This window comes from Rousettus aegyptiacus, unplaced genomic scaffold (assembly GCF_014176215.1).
Source record: "Rousettus aegyptiacus isolate mRouAeg1 unplaced genomic scaffold, mRouAeg1.p scaffold_m13_p_4, whole genome shotgun sequence".
Lineage (NCBI taxonomy): Eukaryota > Metazoa > Chordata > Mammalia > Chiroptera > Pteropodidae > Rousettus > Rousettus aegyptiacus.
The window spans coordinates 109211569-109238843 of NW_023416307.1; the positions used below are offsets into that span (position 1 = coordinate 109211569).

A 27275-nucleotide genomic window follows, 5' to 3' on the forward strand; every position below is an offset into this window, starting at 1 on the left:
CTATGTTATCGCATAACCCTCAGATTTGCTTGTATTTATTGTCAGTTACATAACTTGTATATTGGAGTTGGAGAGAATATAATAAAAACTATGGTAGAGAATACATTTTAAGAGTTTAATTGAAGGGTGAGTTTGGCACCAACTAGGGGTTATTTTGGGAATTAAAAAACGGAGGGGAGAAGCTCATAGCTCAAATTAGTTACATTGCATCATTGTTAATATACTTCATTAATTGTCTTTTTTAGGTTTCGCTCTATAAGATTGACTTATTTTTTGTTAGAATGGGCTAGACTTAACATGGGACTTTGACACATGGGAGTTTGACACAAGTGAGCTTGTGATTTACAGGGCAGTTTTCCTCATCAAAACCTGGGCAGAACCATTTATTTTAAAACCAATATTTATTTTACAATGGGAAGATGGAGCAGATTAAAGGAGCATAAAACCTTGATAAATTACTCAATCTTTATCCCATAGAAAATCTTTTAAATGACTCTTAAAGTAATGGCAGTAAAACTATCTCATAGGGTTTGTATTTGGATGGTTTTCTAGCATATGGTATAGTCATGTAGATTAAAATCTAATTAACAAGGAATTTGTAAAATTTCAGATGTGGCCTGCATGATTCTTCTTCAATAAAAAGTACAATGTGTTTTTTTCTTAGCCAAGTTTCTGAGTAAAGGGAATCCAATCTAAAATACTTTGCTGTTTTAAATCAAAGGCCCAAGAAATGAAATCTTTTTTAGTCTTTTTATTTAATAATCAATTTTCATATTAAATGTTTAAGAACATGTATATTTATGTTTATTGTAGGATATTATACAAGACAGGAATTTGCAACATCTCATTTTGTTTGATTTGGTTCCCATTAATATCTTAGATTATAATAATTTCTATAGCTAAAATTATTGGAGCTACATTTCTCTAATGGTATTCGTTAATACTATTCTAATGACAAGTGTATCACATAGAACCTTTGGGCTGATTTAAGAAATACTAAAGTGTAGACAGTATTTGAAATGATAGAGATCTGCTTGTAGTCATGGTGAATTTTATAAAGCAGAGTCTGTGTCCTACTGCGGAATATTCTGTTGTGGATGGCATACTATTGCGAATGTTTTATCTCTAGCTAACCATAGACTCTAGGTTGGCAATCTTTTTCCATAGAGGATCAGAGACTAAATATTGTAGGCTTTTGGTAGGTCTTTGTTTCAACTATTCAACTCTGCTGTTATTGGGTGAAAGCAGCCTTAGGCAATATATAAATGAATAGGTGTGTATATTCTTTTTGACCCAGCAATTCTATATTTAGGAATGTTCCCTAAGGAAAATAATCAGAAGCTTTGGCAAAGAAGTGTGTACAAGAATATCCGTTATGGTATCACTTCATGACATGGAAAGCTGCTATGAGCCTTGGTTAATTAAAAGAAAGGCAACAAAACAGAATTAAAGTGTGATCCTACTTTGATATAATGTGTGTTTGTGTATTAGGTCGGCTGGCACATGTGGAATTACTGATAATCAACTATTTATCTGCAAAGTGGAAATTTTATAGGTCAAGCTAAGATGTATACATAGAGACTGAAAGATTGTCCACTTGTAATTTTCTGGGAAAAATAAAGAAAATAACTCTTTTTCTACTCTTTTTCATGTGTTCATTTCTTACAATGAACATATTTTAATTCTGCAATGAGAAAAATAATGCAGATTTTTTTGTTTTTGTTTTTTGTTTTTATAACAAATGAAAGACTTTACTTTATAAATTGTGGTTACTCGGCAGTGGAAATGCAAATGAAGGCAGGCACATGTAGCCATTTGGGGGAGATGGGCTTCCTGTGAGGAACGTGGAGCATTGCTTTTCTATTGGCAAGACCATTCCCGTTATGGGAGTGGATCCAGAGAGCTGCAGCCCTTGCACACTGGGTATTCTCTCCCAGTAGGGGCTCTGTCCCTTCCCCACCCCCCACCAATCCCCATACTGTTTAACATCGTTTTGTCAAATGAACTTCTCTTGTTCAGATTCCTTAAAATCAAATTGCTGTCTGATTAGGATTTGGCTTTGTATGGAGTACATCTCCAGGAAGAGAATGTACTGGTCATTCTGACATCTTTGTGACAGTTATATTGCAAATCATAGACTTCTACTTTGACATTCTGGTTTTATGTGTTGGCCTTGTGAGCTTGTTTAATAAAGTTCACCTCCTGAGAAATGGATTCCGTACTGTGTTGAGAACACGGGCCCAGAATACCAACACATTGGTGAAGGAACTTCCTGAGGTATTGGTGACCTTTAGTTAGGCCTCTGTGTAGGGAGCCTGCTGTCCTTCCCCAGACAGCATTCTACATCTCTGCACAGTAGGATGATGCCTGATTCTTTTCCTGTTTGAGAATTTGCCCCTTTCTAACTCTTAAGTTCTGCAATTCTTTGATTTTTCTCTTTTAAGCCGTACTCGTTCTGTTTTCCTCATTGCTTCTTGTCATCTGGCAGAAACACAGTGGGAAGAGACTGGTACACAGGAGACATTTTTGATGCTGGTATTTAACTTTCTCGTGGAGTTTTTGTTGGATGACATTGATTTCTGTGCAAAAGGCGCTCTGCTTTGGAGCTGACCTGTAGAGAAATAGAGTCTCTCAGGCTTACTGTGAGGCTGGAATCCCCCTATCCCAGCGACAGGGATTGGCATTTGTGTGAGACTGTGGGACATGCCCCTTAATGCCTGGAGCTTCTCCCAGTGACAGCGTGAAGAAAAATCAGTGGACCATTTCTTCACCCGAGGGAGGCAGACATTTTGTGAGCTCATATGTTTTTCTCATCAGATTCTAAAACTGCATTTTACTGTATTTTGATACAAATGTTCAAACCACATTAGGAATAATTTCTGCTTCATTTGTAACACAAGTCAGAATGATTGTATCTCCATTAGAGGAAATGAAGAGGCCTCAGTGTCTGATACTACTTCGTTATAGAGAAAATATTTTCCCAGTAGGCAAAAGTTACAGGCTAAATACAGTCCCAAATCAAAGATCATTTCTACCAAGAACACTTATGTCAGCTTCCTTTTTCATGAATTAATGTGGGTCTGTGGAATTTACATTTCTTACAAAATATTTACCTATTTTCCATTTTTAGTAGATGAAAGACAATCCTAATTCAAGACACATTCTTCTGTCACTTTGGAGGCTGATTGGGCATGAGAGTTCTTTGTATTTAAAAAATAAATCCCCAAAGTGATTGATAAAACGGCTTGCAGAATTTGAGATTATGCATCTTGAAGAAGATTGAGGTCTGTAAATTTAAAAGACTTCAATTCACATAGTGTCGACTGCATCACTTTGCTTAGCAATACAGTTAACTCATTTTTTTTAAGTCAAGTGAATACATTTTGGCCTCATCAATGAAATGTATCAAGACTCATAAAGTAGTGAATTGATGTTAAGAAAAATAACACTCCATTTTTCTTTGCATTGGAAAAAATGAAAATTACCCTCTTTTTTTTTGAATTCATGCTATGAAAGCTTGTAAATTTTATGTTAAACATTTAGATGTTTATGTGAGGGGAGCTAAATTTATTAATCTGAATGCTACCAAAATGACAATTAGTTTTAGAAAATTATCAGTCAGCAGACATGCTGAGCCTAGAATAAGGGGATTCATTTACTGTAGAGGCAATAATGTACATTATAAAAAATCAGGAGATTGTCACACAGAAAGGGGAAAAATGAATGTAGATCAATAATTTAATTTAGCTATGACCTAGCTCAGTTCTCTATAGCATGGTTCATAATTTTTCAATGAATAGACCCTTAACATTTTACATACAGTACCTCAATTTTGTATTGATCTTCTCTAATGTATTCTTCATTTCACAGAAGGAATAGCATATCTCAAATCTTTAACAAAACACATTGCGTTGGCTTGTAAATGTTAACCAAAATATGACAACCTATTAATGTTATTTATTCTGTTTTCAGAACCACTTTTTTTTCCTGGCTAAATAATTTAAAAATTTAGAAGAGTAATGGTTAATACATGAATTATGATTTGGAGGGCAAGTTCATGCAGTTCTCACTTAGTTAATAGATTCCTAGTCTTTCTGCATTTCTTAATTGCTTATTAAAAGTGGAACCCTTGATGTACTATGTATAGTGTATATTTATTCTGTAGAACATTATTAATTTTTAATGGAACTAAGTGGCTGTTTGGACAAGAGACCCTAGCTATTCATCAGGAGGCAAGTGATTGACTGACTTTCATGTTCATTAATTATTTAAGAAATTTCAATTATAAGGTTCGTTAACAGTAGAAGAAAGGTTTTTTTTTTTTAAATTGATCTACACTTATATACATATTTGCACAGTTTAATATCATATTCATTTGTTCTTTTAACAAATATTTAACATGTGCTATGTGCCATGCACAGATAATTCAGTGATGAACAGGACTATCAACCCCTGTCCCCATGAAGTTTTCAGAGCGGTGAGTAAAACAGAAGTGTATCAGGGTTGTGGTACACTTATGGAACAGTTTAGGAGACTCAGTTTTGCTTAACTCCTCTATACACAGAAAATTATTAGTCTCTGCACAAATATCCCGTTTCCTGGAATTTCAGTCTAGCAAATTCTAATTGCCGTCTGAGAAAATATTTTGTTTAGAGCTGGAAAAGACCGGATACATCATTCAGGGGCTGCACCCTTGTGTTCTGGGCCTCGGCCTAGGCACATCCCATTCAATACCTGGAGTTACGTGTGCTTATTTGTGGGGTCATTTCTGGAGATTGTGGATTGTTTGAAATTTCTTCCAAATAATGAACTGATGCTTATAACTGTCTGTGTTCTCTTTAATGGTTCTAGTTTTGTGTCTTGGACAAAATCACAAAATCTCACCCATTATTTTAACCACTTATCTTAATTTTCCATTCATTTATGTGATCTTTTATTATGACTCTGTTGTCCCCATTATATGTATGCACCCTGACAGCAGAATTGTGTCTGGTTTTATTCACTATTATTCCACTGGCACTATCATAGCATTAGGAAATGACTGAATGAATGTTTTGTCTTGTTCTAAAAAGACTTTAAGGAAAAATACATGGATTAAAAACTTACATATTAATCCATTAACTATTTGACAATGACTGTCTTGATTTTTTCCCTACTCCATTTTTTCTCATCCTCAGGTTAAGATTCTCAACTTCTTTTAATTTTCTTCATATACGACATGGTGTCTAGACCCTCACATCAAAGTCATCTCCCTCTCAATGCACTCCACTTTGTTAATATAAAAAAAAGTGCCAGTCTCACTGGGAGGTTTGGGGAAGGCTCCACAGGAGAGGTACAAATGGATCCTATGCTAGTTCTTAAAGAATGAGAAAGTGCTCTCAATGTCATAGAGTTCACTTAGAATAGCAGTATCGAAATGTTTGCCCACTTTGCAGATTTTTTTACTAGACCATCTCTAACTTCCTGGATAGATCATCTGAGGGATTTTTTTTCCCTCTTTTTACGTCCATCTTCCTCTGTCACTTTCACCTCTGTCACTTCCTCACCATCACCTGAAAGCTTGATGCAGAGCAGCCTGATGTTTAGAGCTTACATTAGGGGGTTAGTGTGTTTTCAAATCTGGGTTCAGCTCATATTTTGCATGGCCTTCAGCAAGGTAGAATACTCCTTTGAGATTTAGCATTTTCTTCTTTGAAACAGAGAAAATAATCATATTCGCCTTATAGATCATCGTGAGAATTATTAAATAAATAACATGTGAAGTGTCTGACCCATAGTAGGTACCTAACATACTGTAACTATTATACTTGTCCTCCTATAGATTCAGGTTCGACACATTCACCTCCTTTAATTTCTCTTTCGGGTCTCCGTTTCTCCTGGTATTGCAAGGGCCTGGGTTTCTTCGATCTCGCCTCTCAGCTTTGTCTGGGTAACAAATATACTCATTACATTCTGGTCAAGATTTTCCTCGATAGGTTTATTGCAGATTGCTGCAGCTGCAATCATTGTTTACAATCTGATGACAAGTTGAGGATTAAGGCTTGTCGTCACTATTTAATTAACCTCAAATTAAGTAGTTTCTGGTTCCATTCCATGGCCTTCCACAAGCCCAGGAGAGCTGCTAAAACAGTGGCCTGGAGTCCTGATAGATTTCAGGTTGTACCACTGGAAAGCGGGGGCTAGCTTAGCAATAACTCTGAAGAACAGCAAATTGGATCCTCACTTACGAGCTTGAGGCTGAAACTAAGTAGCTATTCAAAATATATTTAAAGGGAGGTGAAGAAAGGAGGGCATTTTTCTAGTTCTGGGAATCATGTAGCCTGTGCGTGAACTACAGAGACGATAGCCAAAAAGTATCACAGAGACATAAAAAACAAAACAAAATAAAAACCTCTCTTTGAAATATTTGAAAACAACTTTACTTTTCACATTATAGAAGTAGTATATATTAATGGTAAAATTATAAACGGCAATTGCAAAAAAAGGAGAAAAAAAGAAGAAAGTAAAAATTGTCATACAAGTTCCTAGTCTCCACACTTGCTTTTCTAAAAAATTATTTATTTTTAAATTTTAAATATGGCGATATTGGTTAACAAAATCCAGTGAGTTTCATCTGCATACTTTAACAGTAATGCATATATGTATCTACACTGAGTGTTCACCTTCCATAGTTAGATTTCTTTCTGTCACCACATATTTGACCCTCTTTCCTCTGTTTACCTGCCTCCTCCTCCCATCCTCTACTCTCTGGTAACCACTAGTCTATAGTCCATGTCCATGAGTCTCTGTTTCTTTGTCCTGTTTATTTGTTGCTTTTAGGCTTATATCCTACATATAAATGATATCATGTGATTTTCTACTTTTTCTGTCTGGCTTATTTTGCTTAGCGTGGTTGTCTCGAGGTCCATTCATGTCACAAATGGCAGTATTTCATCTCTTCTTATGGCTGAATAGTATTCCATTGTATATATGTACCACAGCTTCTTTAGCCAATCATCTATTGTAGGACACTTCTGTTGCTTCCATGTCCTGGCCACTGTCCACACTTTTAGGTTTTACTGGAGCCATCTAATATGGTAGCCACTGGGCACATGTGGCTTGTGAACATTTAAAATGTGCCAAGACTGAATTGACTATGTACTATGTGTGTAAACTACACACCAGATTTCAAAGGCTTAGTGTAGAAAAAAAGAACTTAAACTATTTTGTGTATTTTTGGTTAATTAAAATATTAAGTATATTTTGCCTATTTCTTTTTACTTTTTAATGTGACTACTAGATACATTAAAATTGCATATGTGCCTTGTATTGTATTTCCATTGGACAGTGCTGTTTTATACCTTTTTCTTTGCATACACTAAAGCATTTTAAGAAGAAAAACTGGGTTATTCTACATACAACTTTTTGTTCTCTTTTTTCTGTTAGTAATATATCATGAATGTATTCATGTCATGAAATATATGATATGGCATTATCTTTAATCATTTGCAATATTTCATTATATAGTATGTCTTTATTGATTAATCCAATCCCTTGTTGTTGAACATTTAGGTTATTACCATTTTTAACAAATTACATATTATCCATGAATATACTTGTAACTATACCTTTGGGCTTTTCCTTAATTATGCTCCTAGGATTTATTTCTGGAAGGCAGTTAGCTCAGCCACAAACATGCTATTGATGTTTAAGCAAATTGCCATACAGAAAAATGGCACTATTTCACACTTACTCCAGCAGTTTATGAGAATGCTTATTTCACCCCATCTTTAGCAACACCAGCTAACATCATTGTTCTTATTTCTCATTTTAATGAGCAGCAGTGTTCTAGATTTGCTCAGCAAATTATTGAAAAAGTCTTAGGCCTGGTAGCTTTTAGAGTGGTCCTGAAAATACTTCAAATGACTTTATTTTATCCTTCAACTATTTAGCATCCATACTATGTCTGGCACTGCCCAAAGATTTGTAGAAGATTTGGTATTTGACTTCTGGAAATGCCTTGTATTCAATATGTAAGTTGAAAAAGAAGAGAAAATAAGTAGAACATGGGCCATCTGAATCACACTTAGTACAATATTCCCAGCACCTAAAGTGACTGCCTGGTATACAGTAGACTCTCAGTGAATATTCTTGAATGAATTCATAAATAAGGGAATAATAATAAATAATGAAGAAACAAAATAAAGGAGTGATGATTCTAAGATAGGGACAATTAGGAAGACTTTTTTTTTGTCATAGGGCAGCCTTAAAGGATACCTGTAGGTAGTAATGAAGATAGCAGAATAGAAGGGGAGATAAGCCTGAAGATAATAATAAATATTTTCATTGTTGAAGCAAAATGTATGGGTGTGGGGAGTGAGAGAACCTAGTAGGAGGAATGGTCGCCTTGTTTGGCCCGGCTCTGCTTGTGTGTGTTTGTGTGTGGAAGTGGGGCGAAGGGTTTCTGGTGAAATATCAGGTGGTGAGATTGGCTACATTGAAGGGTGAAGTGGCTGATTTTGGAGGGGTGATAGAGGGAGAAGCTAGAGAGAGAGATGTAACAACTGCTAGGGGCTACCCTCTTTTCTCTAGCAGAAAATAGATGACATACTCAAACCCAGAGATTGGAGGAAAGTTTAATGAAGGAACTGTTAACAGAGGTGTGGGTTGAGTTAAGGGAACTGAAAAAAATGGTGAAGCATCTGTGCAAAGTCTGAAGGGGCAAAAAGAGAAAGCAGAGTTACCAGAATCCAGTGAGAGCTTACTTACCTAGGGACGATGTGCTTCCTATAGGAAGTGGAGCCATAGGTAGAGGTCGTGGACACTTTTCAAAACTCACAGCAGTGTAGTAGGGGTGGTGGGGGAGGAGGTGGGGAATAAAATATCTGAATTCTGTTGCTGCCTACCCTTGTCTTAGTCCAACAGAAGTCAGAGGGCATAGAAGCTGAGTCTGCAGAGGCCTGCAGAGAAAAGGCCTCTAGCAGGGCAGAGAAAGGATCCAAAAGGGCAAATGGAGGAAAACTTGGACACCAGCTCTCAAATTCCTCTCTGGGGTGAGGCACTTACTCTTTCTGAGCTTTGGTTTCCTCATCTATAAAATGTGCATAATACTACCTACCTCAGAAAATTGTAATGGACGTAAGTGAAGGAGAGCACTTAGCACAATAGTGTTTCTTTACTTGGAGTCATCACTGCCTTAGCTATATCAATTTTTCATCGTCTTGTATTTTTATCATATACATTAATCAGAAGGGAAAACAGAGGAGAAACTTACTCTGTAGACCTGGACTTTATGTTTAAATTTGAGAAGTGCTGCATACCCCAGCGAAGTGGCCATTTGCATTCTGAATTGTGCATATCAAACTCTTATACTCTTGTAAAAATACATAGAATTTTTCATGTACTTGGATAATTAGGCCACATGCTGTTGGCTCTGCTCAAAAATGGTCATTTAAGTGTCTTTTTATTATTTTTGGCATCCACTGGGAAGTTTAAATAGCCACTGCCAGTGTGGTTTCTATATGCTCTTTAAAAAATGCTGAAATTGAACAGAGTTTAATAAAATTGCTGTACTGTTAGCTTTAGCAAGCTCTCCCAGAGATAAACCTGAAAAAACAACCCCCAAACCCCAAAGTAAATACTTCTGTAAATCGGGGAGTTTCACAAGAGCTCCCTGGGGAGTGTAGTTTTACTCATATGGAGTTAATTTACAAGCCAGGGTGGAAGCTGGCAGTTTCTGAGGCGATTTTACCCCTTTATTCTCCTTTGCTTAATGGTGATCTGTACTGAAAATGAGGGCCAGCATTTCAAGCTAAAGGACCCTGAAATATCACCTCCCCAGTTCTTACCTAGAAAGATGAATACTTCAATAGTGTGAAATAAATGACTATGTTTCCACTATATGAATGTGCTTACATTATCAGACAGTTTTTGGGAATATAATCATTAAATGAATAAGGTATCAGTTAAAAGGAACGGCTTATATTTGTTCATCTTGTTACAAGTCCTAGCCACTATTTTAAATGCTTTATGTATATTATCTCATTTAATTCTTATAGCAGCCCTATGAGTAGATAGTGTTTCCTTCTGTTTTGCCAATAAGGAAACCGAGGCTCTAAGAAGTGAAGTCAAGCAATTACAGTTTAGTAAATAGCAGAGGCAGGGTTGAAACACATAGCACTTGACTTCACAGTCTTAGCTCTCAACTGCTGTTCTGTGCCCCTTTTTAAACTATTTATTGAGTAACTAGAGAGTGTGAGGAAGTTTTGTTAAAGATGGCAACTCAGGTAAGCCTATGTGAGATATTCAGGTAAGGTTTGTATTCCTGTAATTTACTTGCAGATTATAGACACCCTCCTTCACCTATTACTAGTAAACACCTTAATGGCTCTCAAATCTGTTGTACTAGTTGAGCTCAAGGGGTTCTATGGCCAATGAAGTAAGATGTTTATTAAATATTTGGTTCACACTAATGATTTTGATTTTTAGCAGCCAAATGTTATTTAAAAATGGACTTATACTAGTTACAGTATATGTTGAAAAGTATCCTTAATTGTACTTTTATTAACTGAAAGGATGCAAAGTAGATTTCATAATTTTAGTATATGTGCTATACAGAAGCGGGCACAGGCTTCACAATTTTAATTAACTGCTCCTCCTTTGACATTTCATTTCTGGTTTTAGAAGTAATAGAGGATGGCAGAGAGTTACATGTCAGAATTTTTTTATAAAGAGATAAGATGGAGAAATGTTAGTGTTGTCTTGGTAATTGGAGAGGAAAGGCAGAGAAAGGAGGAAAACAGCCATTAGCTTAACATGTTAATAGCATGGATTTGTGAACAAAGTTTCTATCATTTTAGTTGCATTTTCAAAATTTGATCAGGTAAAAGACCAATTGATAAAAAATAATGAAATCACTTATTTCAACTGTGATTTTTATATCTCAGGAACAGTATGTTTCTCCTGAAAGCAAGCACCTCCCACACATCATATATCTTTACCTGAAAGAGTTTCTGAGGATTTTCTGAGTCAGAAGAGGCAAAAATGCGAAGGTCAAAGATAATATGTCCCCATCTAACACTGGACTGATTTGCCAAACACCCAGGACACATTTTTATTTCTTTTTATGGTAAAAGCCAAAGAGAACACTGTGGAGTTTAAACACAGTTTCTGTATCTGGTGCCCACATGGGAGGATGAAGGTAAGGAGGCCAATTTATCCAGCAGATGTGCCCAGGCACATAATTACCTCCCTTGCCATCTGATGAAACCTTACTGTATCCCGTGGAAAATCTCTGGGCAGTCCTTTTGAGACATTTTCAGAGCTCTTACCACGGCCATGGCCAGTGAGCTTCATATTTATTACCATTTTGAGAGCTTCACCTTTCCAGACTCCTTCTGAAAGTTTCCGTCCTGCATAACGAATGGAGACATCTGGTGTTTCATTACCAAGTATCTCCCTGCTGCAGGCGCTGCCTGGAGAAGTCTTCCTCTGTTTGGCTGGTGAGCCTCATTTATTTTCCTGAGCTTTATAATATGGGCAGAGCCCGGCCAACTACCTTATTAAATTATCATTATTACACTGTGATGTCTTGGCATGATCAGGGGCTGAGTTGGAAAAGTTAGTGTTGGGCGGGGACACGTGTTTCTCCCTTTCTCCAGTTGCCCCAAATAGACCTTAGCTGACTAGTTGGGTCTATACCAGCACTAAGATTGTATGAAGACAAAGGGAAGATCTGACCCTCTCTGAAGCATTTCTCCAACTCAGTGTAAGGAATGGACATTTCACTTTTTCATAGGTTGCTTTGATTTGGGATCAGATAGGCAATTCATGATTACTAATTTTGGGGGGCAAGTGGGCAGCATTTGATGTTCAGAATTATTTTGCATTTTAAAAGCTATAATGTCAATGATATATTTGCATACAATTCATTTACAGTTTACGCAAGCTTTCAATGATTGGCTATACTCAGCAGAGAAGTTTAAATTTAAAATATTTTTTAGCCCCTCCAGTCCTCCTTAAATTAAGGCACTGCTTTTTGTTTGTTTGTTTCTTTCTTTGTTTCCCTCACACATTCCTGTAGCATTATCTGCAATGATAACAGTTATTGTTGTCATATTTTAAGTGGTTTCTCATTCATCACTGTACCATCAATGCCTGCACAATGCTAGCACATCGTAGGTGTCCGGTAAATTCTTGCTGATGGGTTGTTCAGCACTTCCTGTGCATTGTATGTTCTAGGCATACTGCAATATGTTTTATCATGTATACTTTACTGGCTCCCACTTCTAGAATTTTACTCACTTCTCAGAAATGTTCTTTGCCTTTCAAGTCTTAGCACTTTTTTACACTGCTTGTTTGTGAGTTTTCTTCTCCCATCCCTATCTAAGCACAGTTCCCAGTATATATTAGGTGTTTACCAAAAACCTTAATGAATGAAGGCCATATTGGCGGAACACACACATATGCCGTTAATCCAAGGAAAAATTGTGTGATGTTTTGTAAGCCATTTTTATAAAAACTCTAGTTTTCGGCATCCAGTAAATTATATGATATGATGATGACGATGATGATGATGATGATGATGATTTTGTTTAGTCCTTTAATCAAAACTCTTCAATGGCTCCCATTACCTTGAACGGTGGTTTTTTAATTATGACAATCTGATCATGGGATCATGCCTTTTCCCTGCTTAAAATCTTTCAAGGGCTTCTCATTATCCTCAGGAAAAATGCAATTCAAATTCTTTAAACATGGCTGAGAGTTCTACCTCTCCAGCCCCAGTTCTTCCCAAGTTCCCTGTACTCTTTCAAGTCTTGTCTTCCTCAGTGCTTTGGCAGGTTGGATTCTCCCTGCTGGGAGTACTTTTTACCCACCTCTTTTTTTTTTTTTTGCTAACTCCTGTTATGCTTCAAGTTGGTCTTATTTTAAAAATCACTTTCTCCATCTCATTCCATGCCATTACCACCAATTACCATAAGTGTTACCCCCATACACCTTCTTTGTGTGCCTTTGAGATTTTAAAATAATTTTTAAATAATTTTTTATAATTTTCCTTCTTTGTGTGCCTTTGAGATTTTTTTTTTATCAATAAAATAGGATAATGTAGATTTTAGGCCAATTTATATGAAGTATTGTTAATGCAATTTAAATTGAGAATTTCTGCAATTTTAAGCCTTTCTTGCATAAATTTCTCTTGAATATTTTGGTGGCTAACATGACCCTCTCCCTGTCCTTCTTCCCTTTCCCCCACAGCACACACATTTATTGTGGCCAAATATTATGCTAAGTACTTAACATTCATTTACTCTTTTGCTTCTGACACTGACCTTATAGTGAATTCTGCTATTATCCCCAATTTTATTAAAATAATATATAAATTAATTAAATAAATTAAGTGGGCACAAGAAACTTACTCAACTAGTAAATGGCAAGAGGTTTAAGTCCAGGCCATCTACCCTCTTATTCTCTATAGCCCAAAGTTCAATATACAGCTAGTGATTAGGCAGTGGTAACTAAAAATCCAGCAAGTATTTGAAAATATTTGAAAACAGCCTTGTTCGTGAGCTTGATCTCTTCCATTTATCCCTTTATACCCACTTTCCACTTTGCTCAGTGTCTGGGAGGTTTCTCCTTAATAAGTGAGCTCCTCCCCTATCCCCTGATATTGCTTTAGACTCTGGTTTTCCTTCACTTTTACCACGCCTTCGTAAATAATTCTGTAAAGATTGCCCCTGCTGAGTGTGTCATCTGTTTCTTGTCCAGATCCTAATTGAGATAGGCAGCTTTTTTCCCCTTTATTATTAAAACAGTGGGTAGGGTTATGCTTTTGTACTTCGCATATAGTATGAAGTTGTATTGCTTTTTCAACTTTGTCTTTAAGCTCGTGTAATGAAATGAAGATTGTCATATTTTGTTCATACTGTCTTGAAAATAAGAGGCATACCACACTTACATACAAAGGACATGTTTCCAAGGAATTTGACTTTGTAAAAAGTTGAAAAACTATAGTCCTACAGAACATTTTTCAAGATCCTTATCCTGCCATGAATCCTCTTGCATTTTGACAAGAGTTTTTCTTTCCACTTTCTTCTGCGGAGTCCCCCTTGCTTACTTTTAAAGATGGACTCTGCTCCATGTCTGGGCAGGTATTATCCTAGCCACCTGGCCTGTGTCTGACTTAGTGTCTGACTTTAAAATAACTCACTTAATTTACATTACAAAGTTTATGTATAAAGAAACTCATATCATTTCAAAAATAGAAAATAAAATCCCTTGCCATAAATAGGTAGATACAACTTTAAAGATAAATACAACAAAAATGAATTGCTATTTAGATTTGCAATTATTAGAAAGGTGTTTTTATTATATTAGCACTAATGAATACTTTTTCTTTGAACGAATTCGAAAGATTACAATAGAATTGAAAGGGATATGAATTTATATTTGCTTTATCCTGTCAGTAGAGCACAATAGCATCAGGGTTCCATGACCTGAAGTTTAGCAAACACTGTTATAATCAGCATTTTTGCTCATGCTGCATACTCACCCAGAATGCCTTTCTCCTCCTGGTTTCCTTTTCCAGATCCTCTCCATCTTCTTTTCCAAATTTTCCTTCACCCTCTTAGCCTATACACATCTCTCCTCAGAACTTTCTGACATTTATTGTATGCCCTACTCATGTTAGCTTCTGATTGTTAATGTTTTGACTTACTATTTCAATAGTTCATATTTTGTGTCTTGACCCCCAAACTATGTGTAAGTTTCTGTCTCCAAAGATAGACATTGGGATCTATTCTTCTGGAATCCAAAATATAATTAATTGTTTATTACATAATATGCATACATATAATATATATCACATACATAATATATAATAACCCCAAATATAATTATAAGTTCATGAAATATTTGCTGAGTTGAATGAATTTGACCCAAAGTAAGTTAGATGTTATTTTCTCAACTATGGGTGTAGTTCACAATCATAGTATGATTTAGTGTCTGGTTGTGACGTGTAATTTGCATTTTTGCTTCTTCTTGCCTTCATAAAATTGCATTCTAGCAGAGGATATAGATAATAAATTGATACACATATAAGTACAAAATATAATATAAAGTGGAATAAGTGGAAAGTCAGCCAGCATATACTGATAGAGCTTTGGGTTGCTTTTTAGATTGAGTGGTCAAAGAATCCCTGTTTGATGAGGTGACATTGAGGAAAAAAGTGAATAAGGTGAATGGGAGATGTCTGTGAATATTTGGGGGACAAGCATCCCAGCTAGAAGCAACAGCAAGACCTGAGGATCTGAGTTTGAACTGTGCTTGGTGGAGGCCAGTGTGTGAAGGAGAAGGGAGCAGTGGGACATGTCATTGGGGAGGTGACAGGACTGGATTACAAAGGATCTTTTCAGCCATGGTAAAGATTTTAGAATTTTATTGTGAGAGAAACCATTGGAAGGCTGAAAGGAAGGAAATGACATGATCTGATTTATCTTTTTCAAAATAATTTCAGCTGCCGTAGATAAAAGGGACAGAAGTGGACAAAAAGAGAGGCAGGAAGTCGGTTAGGAAGCTATGGCTGTGTGCCAGGGGAGGTTAGCCTGGCTTGGAGCCTTCTTTTCCCAGCAGATGAATTGAGGAGTGGTAGAATTAGGAATTAATTCTGAGGGTGGAGCCGACCATGTCATGCCTTCTAATTTATTTACTAAACTACAATGCTTTCGAAGCAGCATTCTCTGTTGGGATTTATTTCCATCTTACAATTCTATTTAAGACTTCAAATTTCTTTTTCTATTTACCAAAATTCTTTTATTTATAGTTGTTTTTGAGATGACACTTAATGACTAATTAGTCCCTAAAAATAAGAGTTCTATCTGGGGCAAGAATGTGTTCCCATGATGAATTTATTTATCTATCTTTTTCCAAAGTAATTGCAATTTTGTATTTGTTCTTGAAAACTGTTTCAGAAATGTTATCATTTCCCCCATTTGGGAGGTAGAATTTTTTTGTTATGCTCTTTTAATTTTGTATCTTCCTTTTAGTAGCCCCGTCTCTACTTTGTATTACAAACTTCATCAGACAACTGCATGCTATTATAGTTGTCCTCACCATGGGGAGAAAATGACTAATTGAAGCTGCTTATTGATATAATAGAGCAGGTTGTGACACTTGGCAAGAATACTGGAACGATGGGCTCCAGCTGATATTATGTAAAAATATTCAGCCATGAAATATGCACTTGCGGATGGCTTTTTGCAGATGTCTGCAGAATACAGATAATTTGTATTCTGAGGAGGTCTGCAAATTAAAGATCTATCTGACCAGTTAGAATTATAGCACAGTGAGGACAGAGTGATACAGTGGGTAATGAAATGGCTTTGAATCTTGGGCAATAATAATTATAAGCTGCCTATACTTATAAGCAGAAATAGATGATAGCTATCCCCAAACCCCATTTAAGAAGGAAAATGATGATGAACTTTTGGTCATTTTGGAATTCCCTCGATATGAACGGAAGTATAAATTCATACATTGTCTTTGGAAAGCTATTTGTCCATAACTATTTAAAAATAAAATGCATACAACTCTTTGACTTAACAGTTCCATTTCTAGTAACTTATCTTAGAAATAAGTTTATGTAGGTACATGAAAATCTATGTACAAAAGTGTTCATTGTGGAATTTTGTTTGATAACAATGATTCAAAATGGCTTATCCCAGCAATAGGGGATTAGGTATATAGATTAGGACATATCTATATACCTATATAGATATACTTTATAACACAATGAAGGTATTTCAAAGGATGTATCTGTATAGAACAATCCCTATGATATTGCTAAGTGAAAAAAAAAAGTGGTTAGGATATGCTATGGTGTTCATAGAAATTTAAAATCTATATATACATATTTATATATATGTTGAAGACTGCAAAAGTGTCAAAGCATGGATGGGAAGATTTATTTCTCACTGTACTTTAGTATTGTCTCAATTTTTACTTTGTGTATATATCATCTATTCAAAGTTAAAATTAAGAAATTTTAGAGAGGATACATTGGTACATTTTTACGCCATGACATAAGTATGTCTTTGGTTGATTTTCGGCTGTGTAATACCTGACTTCTGTTTTGAGAGTGTTTATCAGTATGGGGTTTTATAACTTCTATTAGAACATTTTTAGTAGGACATTATTGCACTGACACTTTTAGTATTGAGATGGCAACTTCCCTTTCTTATTTCTTGCCATAACTCTGTAGAGTATAGCTCTACCACTTTCTTCCAACATCCCACCCTTCCTGTCCAGGATAACTGTTTAGAAACTTGTTTGAATAAATGGCAAAATCATTCAGAGCCAATAGCTCTGAATTTCTAATGGGTACATTTATGAAAATGGTAGGGAGCCTCTGAAATCATAGACCTGGTCTTTTTCAACAACAAATAGAAATTAAAAACTAATAACGATGCTTATTACCAACTTTTAAAAGCCTTCATTACTCCCAACAAGTTAAAGAGCATTTGTTTGAAATGTATTATGACCCAAAACTGTGTCATTTTCTACTATTATATGTGGTACAATGAAGCCCCAAGAATAATGTTTAAAATTGTTTTAGTGATTGTTATAGAATGAATTAATGGGTAGGTGATACTATTCAGAAATCCCCATTGCTTGTATTATGTTTTGTGGGGTGGGAGGAGGGAAAAAGAAAAGGAAGAAAAATACATTCCTAAAAAAGTTAAATAACAAATGTAAATTCCATTCTCTGTTGCTAGAAAATCTACTCATTATACATGAATGTATAATAAAACAAGTGTTTGGCACATTGAGGTGTATGAACTATGTTGTGTAATCAGAGCTTATTTTCCTGCAGTGGAGATTGAAATTTATGTTTCTTCTAAGCAGCACCTTTCATTCTGTTTTTATTTTCTAAGAGAGTGTGAATTTTACAAGTCACTGCTTAACAAAATACCAAAAGTGGTAGTTCCTATACAATGAATAGTGAAATTTACAAGTTGCTGTTTGACGGTGGCTACATTTCTGTTTGTTTGTCCTTCCCCCTCCCACAAGGTATAGTAAAATTTATAAGGTTATTAAAAACTCTCCATTATTAATACAAAGTTATATTGCTGGTGGGGATTATACAAATGACTTATGAACATATCTAAGGGGAGAAGTGAAGGTGGACATTATGAGGCAGGAAATTCTTTCTGGAATACTGAATTTGTAGTCATCACCAAAGAACATGCAGAGACGCTCATTCATGGTTGTGTCCCCATGACCCTATTTCCTTGTCTCTGTGGTTCTGTTTCCTTCAAGGCTATTTCATTGGACTTTCTTTTACTCATCTTCCCTTCCTGTGAGAATCTAACTCAGGCTGCACATCCCTCCACTTCTATCCTCTGAATACTCAATGTAGTTATTGTGTGCAAAATTAATTAAATAGATAGTTCATAGTTTTAGGATATCATTTCTATTACTATCTTGCACTATTTAAGTATTTTATTTTTACAATGTTCTATTGTTATTAAAATTTCAAGGTATATATGCCTTGTTTCACCAATTTTATTATAGCAAGCTCCTTGAGGGGAGATATCATGCCCTAAAATTCTGTATGCTCCTAATGGGGGCTTGTATATAATTGTATAATTGAAATAGAGAACAGGGAGAACAGAGAGAGGAAGAAAATGGAAAAGTAACAGACACCCTGTGGTAGCTGGTCTGTGAAAGCTGTTACTGACACATCCTTCCATTCCTGTCTGTGCATAGCTCTTCTCCCATCAAGAGATGAAGTCCTCTTTCCCTCACCTTGAATTTTCATTGCCTTTTTGATTCGCTTTGGTCAATGGAAAATGGTAGAAATGACACCGTGCCAGTTCTGGGTCTAGACTCTAAAATGGCTGAAGATATCACTCTCTTGGAGCCATGTGCTATTACTTAAAGAAGTCTGATTATGCTGCAAGAGAGAGGCCAATAGACAAGAGGTCTTGGAGGAATACTAAGACTCAGCGAGAGGCCTGATCAGCCTGTAGCTGTCTCAGCCCCAGCCTAGGGGCATGTGGGCAAAGAGAAGCCAATATGGATCTTGCGTCCAAATCGAATTGCCCCAATAAATTCCATGTGGAACAGAGAATGAGCCCCACTGAGTCCTGCCCAAATTGATGAACGAGGGCAAATACATGGTGGTTGTTCTTGTGGTTTTAAGTCACTAAGTTTTGGAGTGGTTTATTATGCTGCAAGATCACAGAAACAGACTCAAAATAGGAAATACTGTATATTAAATTTTGTGGTCTGCATCAGCACTTTTCAAACATTAATGTGTGTACAGATCATCTGGGGATCTTGTTAAAATTCTGGTTTAGTAGGTCAAAGGTGGGGCCTGAGAGTCTGCATTTCTAAGAAGTTCCCAGGTGATGCTGATGTTCTGAACTATGGGCCACATTTTGAGCGGCAAAGGTCAAAGCAGGAAATACTATCCATTCAAAGATTAACGAGCTGCTTATTACATCCAAGGATATTATATTTGCCTTTCTGTTGAAACTCCAGATTCTGTCCTGATTGAATTTTCTTCAAGTCCAACTTCCTCACAGTGACTTTATGCCGTCAATTTGGTATCTGTTTATACAAAATAGATTCTCTGCGACAATAATTAATAATGGTAATAACAATAACAATTGCTTCTACTTATCGAGCACTCTCTTGTGAGCCAGGGTTTGTACTAAGTGCTTTGTATACATTTCCTCATTTAAAACCTATAATATCCATGACTATTACCATTTTACAGATGAGGAAACTAGAGTTCAGGGAGGGTTAGTTTTTAGCCTTGGTCTCTCAGTGAATAACCCAGGATTCAATTCCAAGTGTGATCTGACTCCACGATCTGACTCCACAATCCAGTCTGGTAACTTGTCTGCTGCACTGCTGCCCAACTAGCAACCCAGCACACAAGTTAAGTGTACTATGGCTCATTTATTTTTTTTCTTTTTTTACTTGCTTCTTTGTAATAGTACTTTAGATATTTTTCCTCTCTGAAGACTTTGGAAGATCCTGACAGTGTACCTGAAATGTTCTTGCATGTTCCTGTGTGTGCTGGTGTGTGTGTGTGTGTGTGTGTGTGTGTGTATTTAAGGCAGAAGTGGAAACTTCTATGAAACCCATTAGTTGGGAGATTTAATTTTTATAGCAACATTCACATGATTATTGTCAGCATTTTCAGTGGTATTTAAAGTGCTGACATGAGGAAAGTCTTTACCAGAATAAATATAGATTATTCCTTTAAACTTTAATAGTCTCTTGTTTTCACAGTGTATTACTCTCGAAACAAAATAATTTTGCCCCTTTTCCTTTACTTCAGAGTTATTGTTTCAGTCTCTATGGCGTTTATCAGACAGAAACTACTGTCGAAGGTTTCCATCAGAGTAGCAGAAAATACTTTTGAAAACCATAAAAAGACTCTGATGTGAAACCTCCTTTGAAATTAGTCCTCTAGGACATCCCTTCACTTGTCGTTTGAATGCGACTTCTGTGTTCGTTCGAAGGGTAAAGAGACCGACAGTGTTGGAAATGGGCATGCTCTGTGGTGCCAAAGCCAGAGCCCTGCAGGGCGCACACCCCGTGAGTGACCTGGGTTTAAATGAAGACACTAGGACCTCTGGCCAGGAGGCTTTACTTAGCTCTCAAATTCCTTTACAGCAGAAGCAACTATTCTCCAATATTGTGATAATGGTGGTAGTGTGGGGTGTGTGTGTGTGTGTGTGTGTGTGTGTGTGTGTGTGTGTGTACGTGCGTACGTGCGTGTAGAGTTCTTCAAGGAAGGATCATTTGGCTGCACACTTTTTGATGGGGTCAATACAAATTTTATTGTTTGAGTGAAGAGGCAAGGTGTATAGGATAGGACTGGTAACAGGACTTAATTAGGATTTGAATCATTGCTTATAACTCAGTGATTTTTCAAAATCACAAAATCTATTTTCTTCCCACTGCTTGCTGTTCTTCAAAACAAGAGCTGGTCACTTCCTGGTAGAACAGTGATATCCTGTCATTCTGAACGAATCATTTGCAAGACAAATTTTCCTTTTTTATTGATTTCCTTATCTTTCCCAGTAAAATATTTTGTGTTTCTTTTGGAATAAATATTTGACTATTTCTTACAAGTAAAGTATTATAAATAGTTTTTGAGAAATATTTAGTAAGAAAAAATTTCATTTTCCTTATATTCTTGAAATATACATATGTTAAACCACATGGAAGAAAATCTCTGGACTCATTAGTTTGCATGTTTCTAATCAGAAAAGCATGGAATATCCTCTACTAACTTTTATCACTTTCGAAATTACCTTCTTCAATGAGAAATTCCAAGAAAGCAGAGGCTTGCTTAAATCAAACATTTCCAAAGACGCTTTTTTTGCAGATTTCCAAGAATATTAGATGTCTAATGTAATTTGTCCAGAGAAGACAAGGGTGTCAATAGACTGCTAGTGTTGATTTGACACAGATCATAGCATTGGGAATGGATTCCTTAGCAATCATGTGGACTGGCAGACAGAGGAGAAGTTTAAGTGGAACTCTCCATAGAAAATAAGTAAGTACACTTTGCAATGGAGAATAAAAATACATCTTTTGTAAATGAATACCACACAAAAAGATATCATTAATAGAGACTTTTGTAGTGTCAACTCAATTCTTTTTCCTCATTTATCACTAATTAAAGGAAAAATATCTTTGAAAAATGTATGAAATTTGTCCCATGGTTTGTTTCATTAAAATTGGTTATCAGTCTGATGTTGGAACTTACTGTAAACCACAACTCAAAATGTGAACAAAAATATGATAGTAGCTTATAATAGATATTCTGAAACTTGAAAACAGTAGTAAATTCCCATTTTTTTTTTCCTGCCAGAAAGTTAGGTGCATTATTTTATTTTTGTCTTAATATCTTCAGATTCTTTTGGTTAAGTAGGGGAGAAAAAATAATTTACCTCTATTTTTTTGTGTTTTTGGCAGACACTCCTTGTAATAATAGACAGATTAACAATAGAAAAACAGACAGACATTTATTAACATGTATACTTCATATATACATGGGAGATACCCAGGAAAACAGTAAAAATCTCAGAGGTGGCCCAAGTCACCACCTTAAATACCATCTTTAGCCAAAGACAAAAAAAAAAAAAAAAAGTAAAGAAAAAGAAAAGAGAAAAAGAGAAGGAAGAAAGGAAGGAAAGGAGCGAAGGAAGGAGAGAGGGAGGGAGTAGTGTAGGCCCGTTTTGAGGGTAACCAGGAAAAGCAAAGTAAATAAGGGTGAGGTTTATTCTGTAGATATTATGCTATTACCATCGATAATATTCTCTTGTGATTTAGAGTCATGCTTTTCTTTCTCGTATACTGAGGGAGACTCAAATAGAGTTTCTTTTTATAAATGTATAATGCCCCCTACAGAAGGGTAACTTCTACTCTGTTTTCAATGCTTCTTCTATGGTTGCAGTTTCTTAATAATTAGCTCAAAATAATCCTTATGACAAAGAGCCGTATTTGTTGGTGGCATATTTTGCTACCCTTCAGTTGCAAGTGGGTAAAACCAAAATGGGATTATCCCAAGAGAAAAGAAAGAGTGAGTATCTGCTCACATAACTGCAGGGTCCAATTAGGTGAAACTGGCTTTTGTCATGGATGACAGTGGCTATATCACTGTATATTCAAAACTGTCTCTTCCAGGGTTGTACCTAGGTTGTGTGTGGCCTGACATTTATATAGTTTGGAAAGCCTTCTTTATGAAAAAGATTACAAATAGACACATTGATAATAAAGGAGCTGTAAGCTTAAGTTGTAATAGCCTCATGATATATTGGCCTATATATATATATGGTACCACTTAACATTGCTTCTTTGTATACTGTTAGCATATCAGAAATATAAATACATCTTCTTAATGAACTTAGTATAGAAGATGCCCTTAAAAAGTATTCTTTTTAATCCAAAACGTGAATTCAAAAAGACATATACATCCCTATGCATCCCTAATCACTGCAGCATTATTTACAATAGCCAAGACATGGAAGCAATCTAAGTGACTGGATAAAGAAAATGTGATACATATATGCAATAGAATATTACTTGGCCGTAAACCAATATGAAATCTTATCATTCGTGATAACATGCATGACCTAGAGGGTACTATCTAAGTGAAATAAGCCAGAGAAAGATAAGTGCCATATGATTTTACTTATATATGGAAACTAAAAAACAAATGAAGGTACAAACAAAACCAGAAATAGACTCATAGATACAGAGAAACTAATGGTTGCCAGATTGGGGGAGAGGGTCGGTGGTTAAGGAGCTGGATGAAAACGGTGGCAGGATTAAGAAGTACAGATTGGCAGTTACAAGACAGTCATGAAGATGTAAAGCACAGCATAGGGAATATAGTCCATAATATTGTAATAACTATGTATGGTGCCATGTGGGTACTAGGCTTATTGGGGAGATCACTTTGTAAGTTATATAAATGTCTAACCATTATGGTGCACACCTAAAACTAATATAATATTAAATGTCAACTGTAATTAAAAAATAAAATTAAAAATTAAAAACTACCCTTTTATAGATGATGTAATTACTCTAATTATTATATAATACATCAATTATTATATATATATCCTGTTGGCATATATATTCTATTGTCTCTATTTCTATGGAGAACCCTGACTAATAATCTAATAATTATATATGTTGTATTGATTATGTTTTTAATAAATCATATGCATGATTTATTAAATGTAATTTTATTTATTTATTATAAGGAATTGGTTCATATGATTATGGAGGCCAAGAAGTTAAATGAACTACTATCTGCAAGCCAGAGACCCAGAGAGCTGGTGGTTTAGTTATCAGAACCAGACCATGGTGTAAGTCACAGTTAAGGGTGGGAGAAGACTGGCTTCCCAGCTCATATAGTTAGGTAGGGAGCTTGACTCCCCTACCCCACCTGCCCCGCCTCACACTTTTTGTTCCATTCAGGCCCTTATGGGATTGTGTGATATTTCTGATGTGCCAAGAGAATATCCCACATTGGGGAGAGCAGTCTGCTTGATGGAATCCACCATTCAAATGCTAATCTCATTTGGCAACACAACACCTTCATTGACACAGCCAGAAATAATGTTTAATCTGGGCACCCTGTATCCCAGTCAAGTTGACACATAAAATTAACTATCACAATTAACTAAGGTGTAGCAGCGATAATTAAAATTACATTTTAAAAATAAGAACATGCAAAAGAGAATATTTTCAGCAGCTGGGTTTTTTTGAGAGCAAGGGTCCCAGCTTTCTCCTTTTTGAAAGCTCCGCAGTGCCTTCTACTTCCGGGATGGTAAATGAATGAGTAAATGAGTGAACAGCTTTGCTCTTACTGCTTCTCTTTGTCTGTTGCCTTGTGTTTTCAGGCTTTACCTCTGTTCCTGGTTTCTGTAACCTCACAGGTTCCTTTGCTTTCATAAGAGCCTTCCTATCTTTTCCTTTTTAAAAAAAATACTGATATTTTCTCTTGTAACCATTGATTCTTGACATTCTCCTTTCCATTTCTCTCTTTTTTAGTACAACTGCTTTTGTCTGTTTCAGTCTCTTTTCTCCAAAGCTTTTTGTGTCTATTTTTCATTCTCTGACTTTCCTCTTTTTTAGAGACTGTTGGTGAGCTGGTTACTCTATTGAGTTAAAAGGAGCATCCCATTGTGTCATCGTGAGAGAAAACTGATTACTTGACTAATGATGTAATTTCTACTGTGTCAGGGTCTTTTGCGGTTACCAACTGAGGAAATGGAGCACTTTTTTAATGGCATTTTTAACATAGTGTAAACCTCAAAGCACCTGTAATTTTGTTCCTTTTTCTTTGATTTATTTAACTTAATAGACATGAATATTGATCTTTTTATTTTCCCTATATTCTCTATTTTAAAAATAATACTCATAACCGAACATATTATTTTTAGATGCTATGTTTATAAAATCAAATCCCATCCTCACCTCAGGCTGTCCTTTGGCCTCCAGTTACTGCTGATCTTAATTTCTAGCATAAGGAAGAGAACTAATCAGAACCAGTCGAACCCTTCCAAATTCTGTGTTGGTCAGTTAGGAGATATAAAATGCATATAATCATTAATCCCATGTTATTAATGTTTGTTCTTCTAATCACATTTTGTGTATTATTTGACAAGTGTGTTTCAGTAATCTGATTTATTATTTATTTCATTGGCAGGAAAATTTTGTGACTATGAAAGAGAATTTTGAATCTACATTTCTTAGGTTCAAATGCTAAGTACTCTGATTAGTAGCTTGGACAAGTTATTTTACCCCTCTAAGACTCTATTTCCTGTTGTGCAAGGGAAATACTATTAGTATCAATCACATAAAATTATGAGGATTAAATAAGTTATTACTGAAAACGCCTCTGACTAGGGCCTGACACAAAGTGAGAATTTTAAAAATGCTAGTAGTTCATGATTATTTTTACAGGCTATCCCAATTATTTTCCCTCAATTTTTTATTTTGAAAATATTGAAACTTAAGAAAAGTTGAGAGAAGGGGACACCTGAATACCATTCACAAGAATTTAGTTATGAACATTTTGTCACAATTCTTTATTTGCTTTCTTTTTCTCATTTATACTTTTAAAAACCATTTGCAGTTCAACCGTAGATATCATATTTCCTTCCTACCTTGTATCTTTTAAGATCAATATGTAACCATAATACCATTATCATACCCAAGAAATTTAACATTGATATATTATCAAATTTATTTAAATGTGCTCATTAAAGTCCCTTGTAATGTCTCTCTTATTTCTAATTTTTAAATCCAATCAAGGATTATACATTCCATTTAGTTGTTACATCTGTGTGGAGTCTTTCAATCTAGAACAGTTAAGTACCCTGCCTTTTATTTGTCTTTCATGAGTTGATATCTTTTAAAGATTCCAAGCCAGTGTCTTGAGTAATGCCATGCAATGTAGATTTTTCCATTTGTTTCTTCATGATTAGATCCTTTTTGAACATTTTTGGCCAAAAATACTACCTAGGTGATATTGTATATGTCACATTGCATCATACCAAAGGCACATAATTTGTGCCATTATTGGTCTTGAAGTTTGATCACTTAATTAATTAAGGTAATATTCTTCAGATCTCTCCATTTTTGGAGGTTGTATGTTTTTTGAAATTTCGCTTTGTAATTAGTAAGGATATGGAGGATAATACTTTGAGACTGGGTGAATTTCCTTTTTCCCAAGAACCTTTCCTCTGTTAGTTTTATCATTCATTGATGAATCTTGCCTAATGGTGTTTTTCTGATTGTGTTATCCTTGTACACTTATTAGCTTATATTCTTTGATATTAAAAAAGCTCCCCTTTGCCATATCCATAGTAGGACTGGATAATTATGATAGCTAGAAGAATTTATTTATAGAGTATGATGTGTTTCCTTTGCTGCTTATATCAGAGATTTTTTTTTTTTTTTAAGAAAAATGGTCACTACATTTAAACTTTGTATTGAAGTATAGCAAACCTGCAGAAAAATGCATAAACCATAGATATGTAGCTCAAGGAAGTTTCACAAAATTAATATAACTATATAAAGAGCTTCTTATTTAGTGAGACTCAAACTGTTCCCATTTTAGCCAGTAGGATCCTCTTTAAGCTGGTTCCTATGTCCTTTCGACATGTCTCCATCAGTCTGTGGGTATTCCTTGAGCAAAATAAGATTTTTAAAGCTTATCTTGTACTTTACCTATGTCTGATCAAGAATAAGCCATTACTTCAAAGAGTCATGCTTCCCTTTATTGGGGAATGGAATTTAGAAAGAAAGATTTAGGTACTAGATGGGTTCATTGCTACTTGAATATCATTGCTTCTAGGATATATGTATGTATGTATGTATGTGTATGTATATACGTATATAGTATATATGTAATAATCTACAATTCAAATTCAACATTATAGGATTCTTTCAGTTTTCCTCATTACATATTTGTATTTCCTTTATTCTACAGTGAGAGCCAAATTTGCTTTAACCTGTAACACATAGAAAATAGTTTCAGAATTACTACATCAATACTCCCAACAACCATTCTACTAAGTATATTTCAAGATTTATTTGCATCTCTTTTTGTGCTAATATTCCACTATGGACATACATTCAGAGTGTGGATTCAAAAGTTATTTGAATTCATTTTTTTGTCTTCTGTGGTTATTTTTATCTATATAATATATAATCCATTTCATTTATTTTCCTGTTTGTATGCAGGCTTACATTTT

At 35.4% G+C, this 27275-nt stretch overlaps 1 protein-coding gene across 2 annotated transcripts in view; it reads left to right on the forward strand.

The window, feature by feature from the left end:
* The window catches only part of FHIT (fragile histidine triad diadenosine triphosphatase), a 1278128-nt gene that overhangs the window by 236369 nt on the left and 1014484 nt on the right, over positions 1–27275 (forward strand). The gene's annotated exons all lie outside the window — the stretch shown is intronic.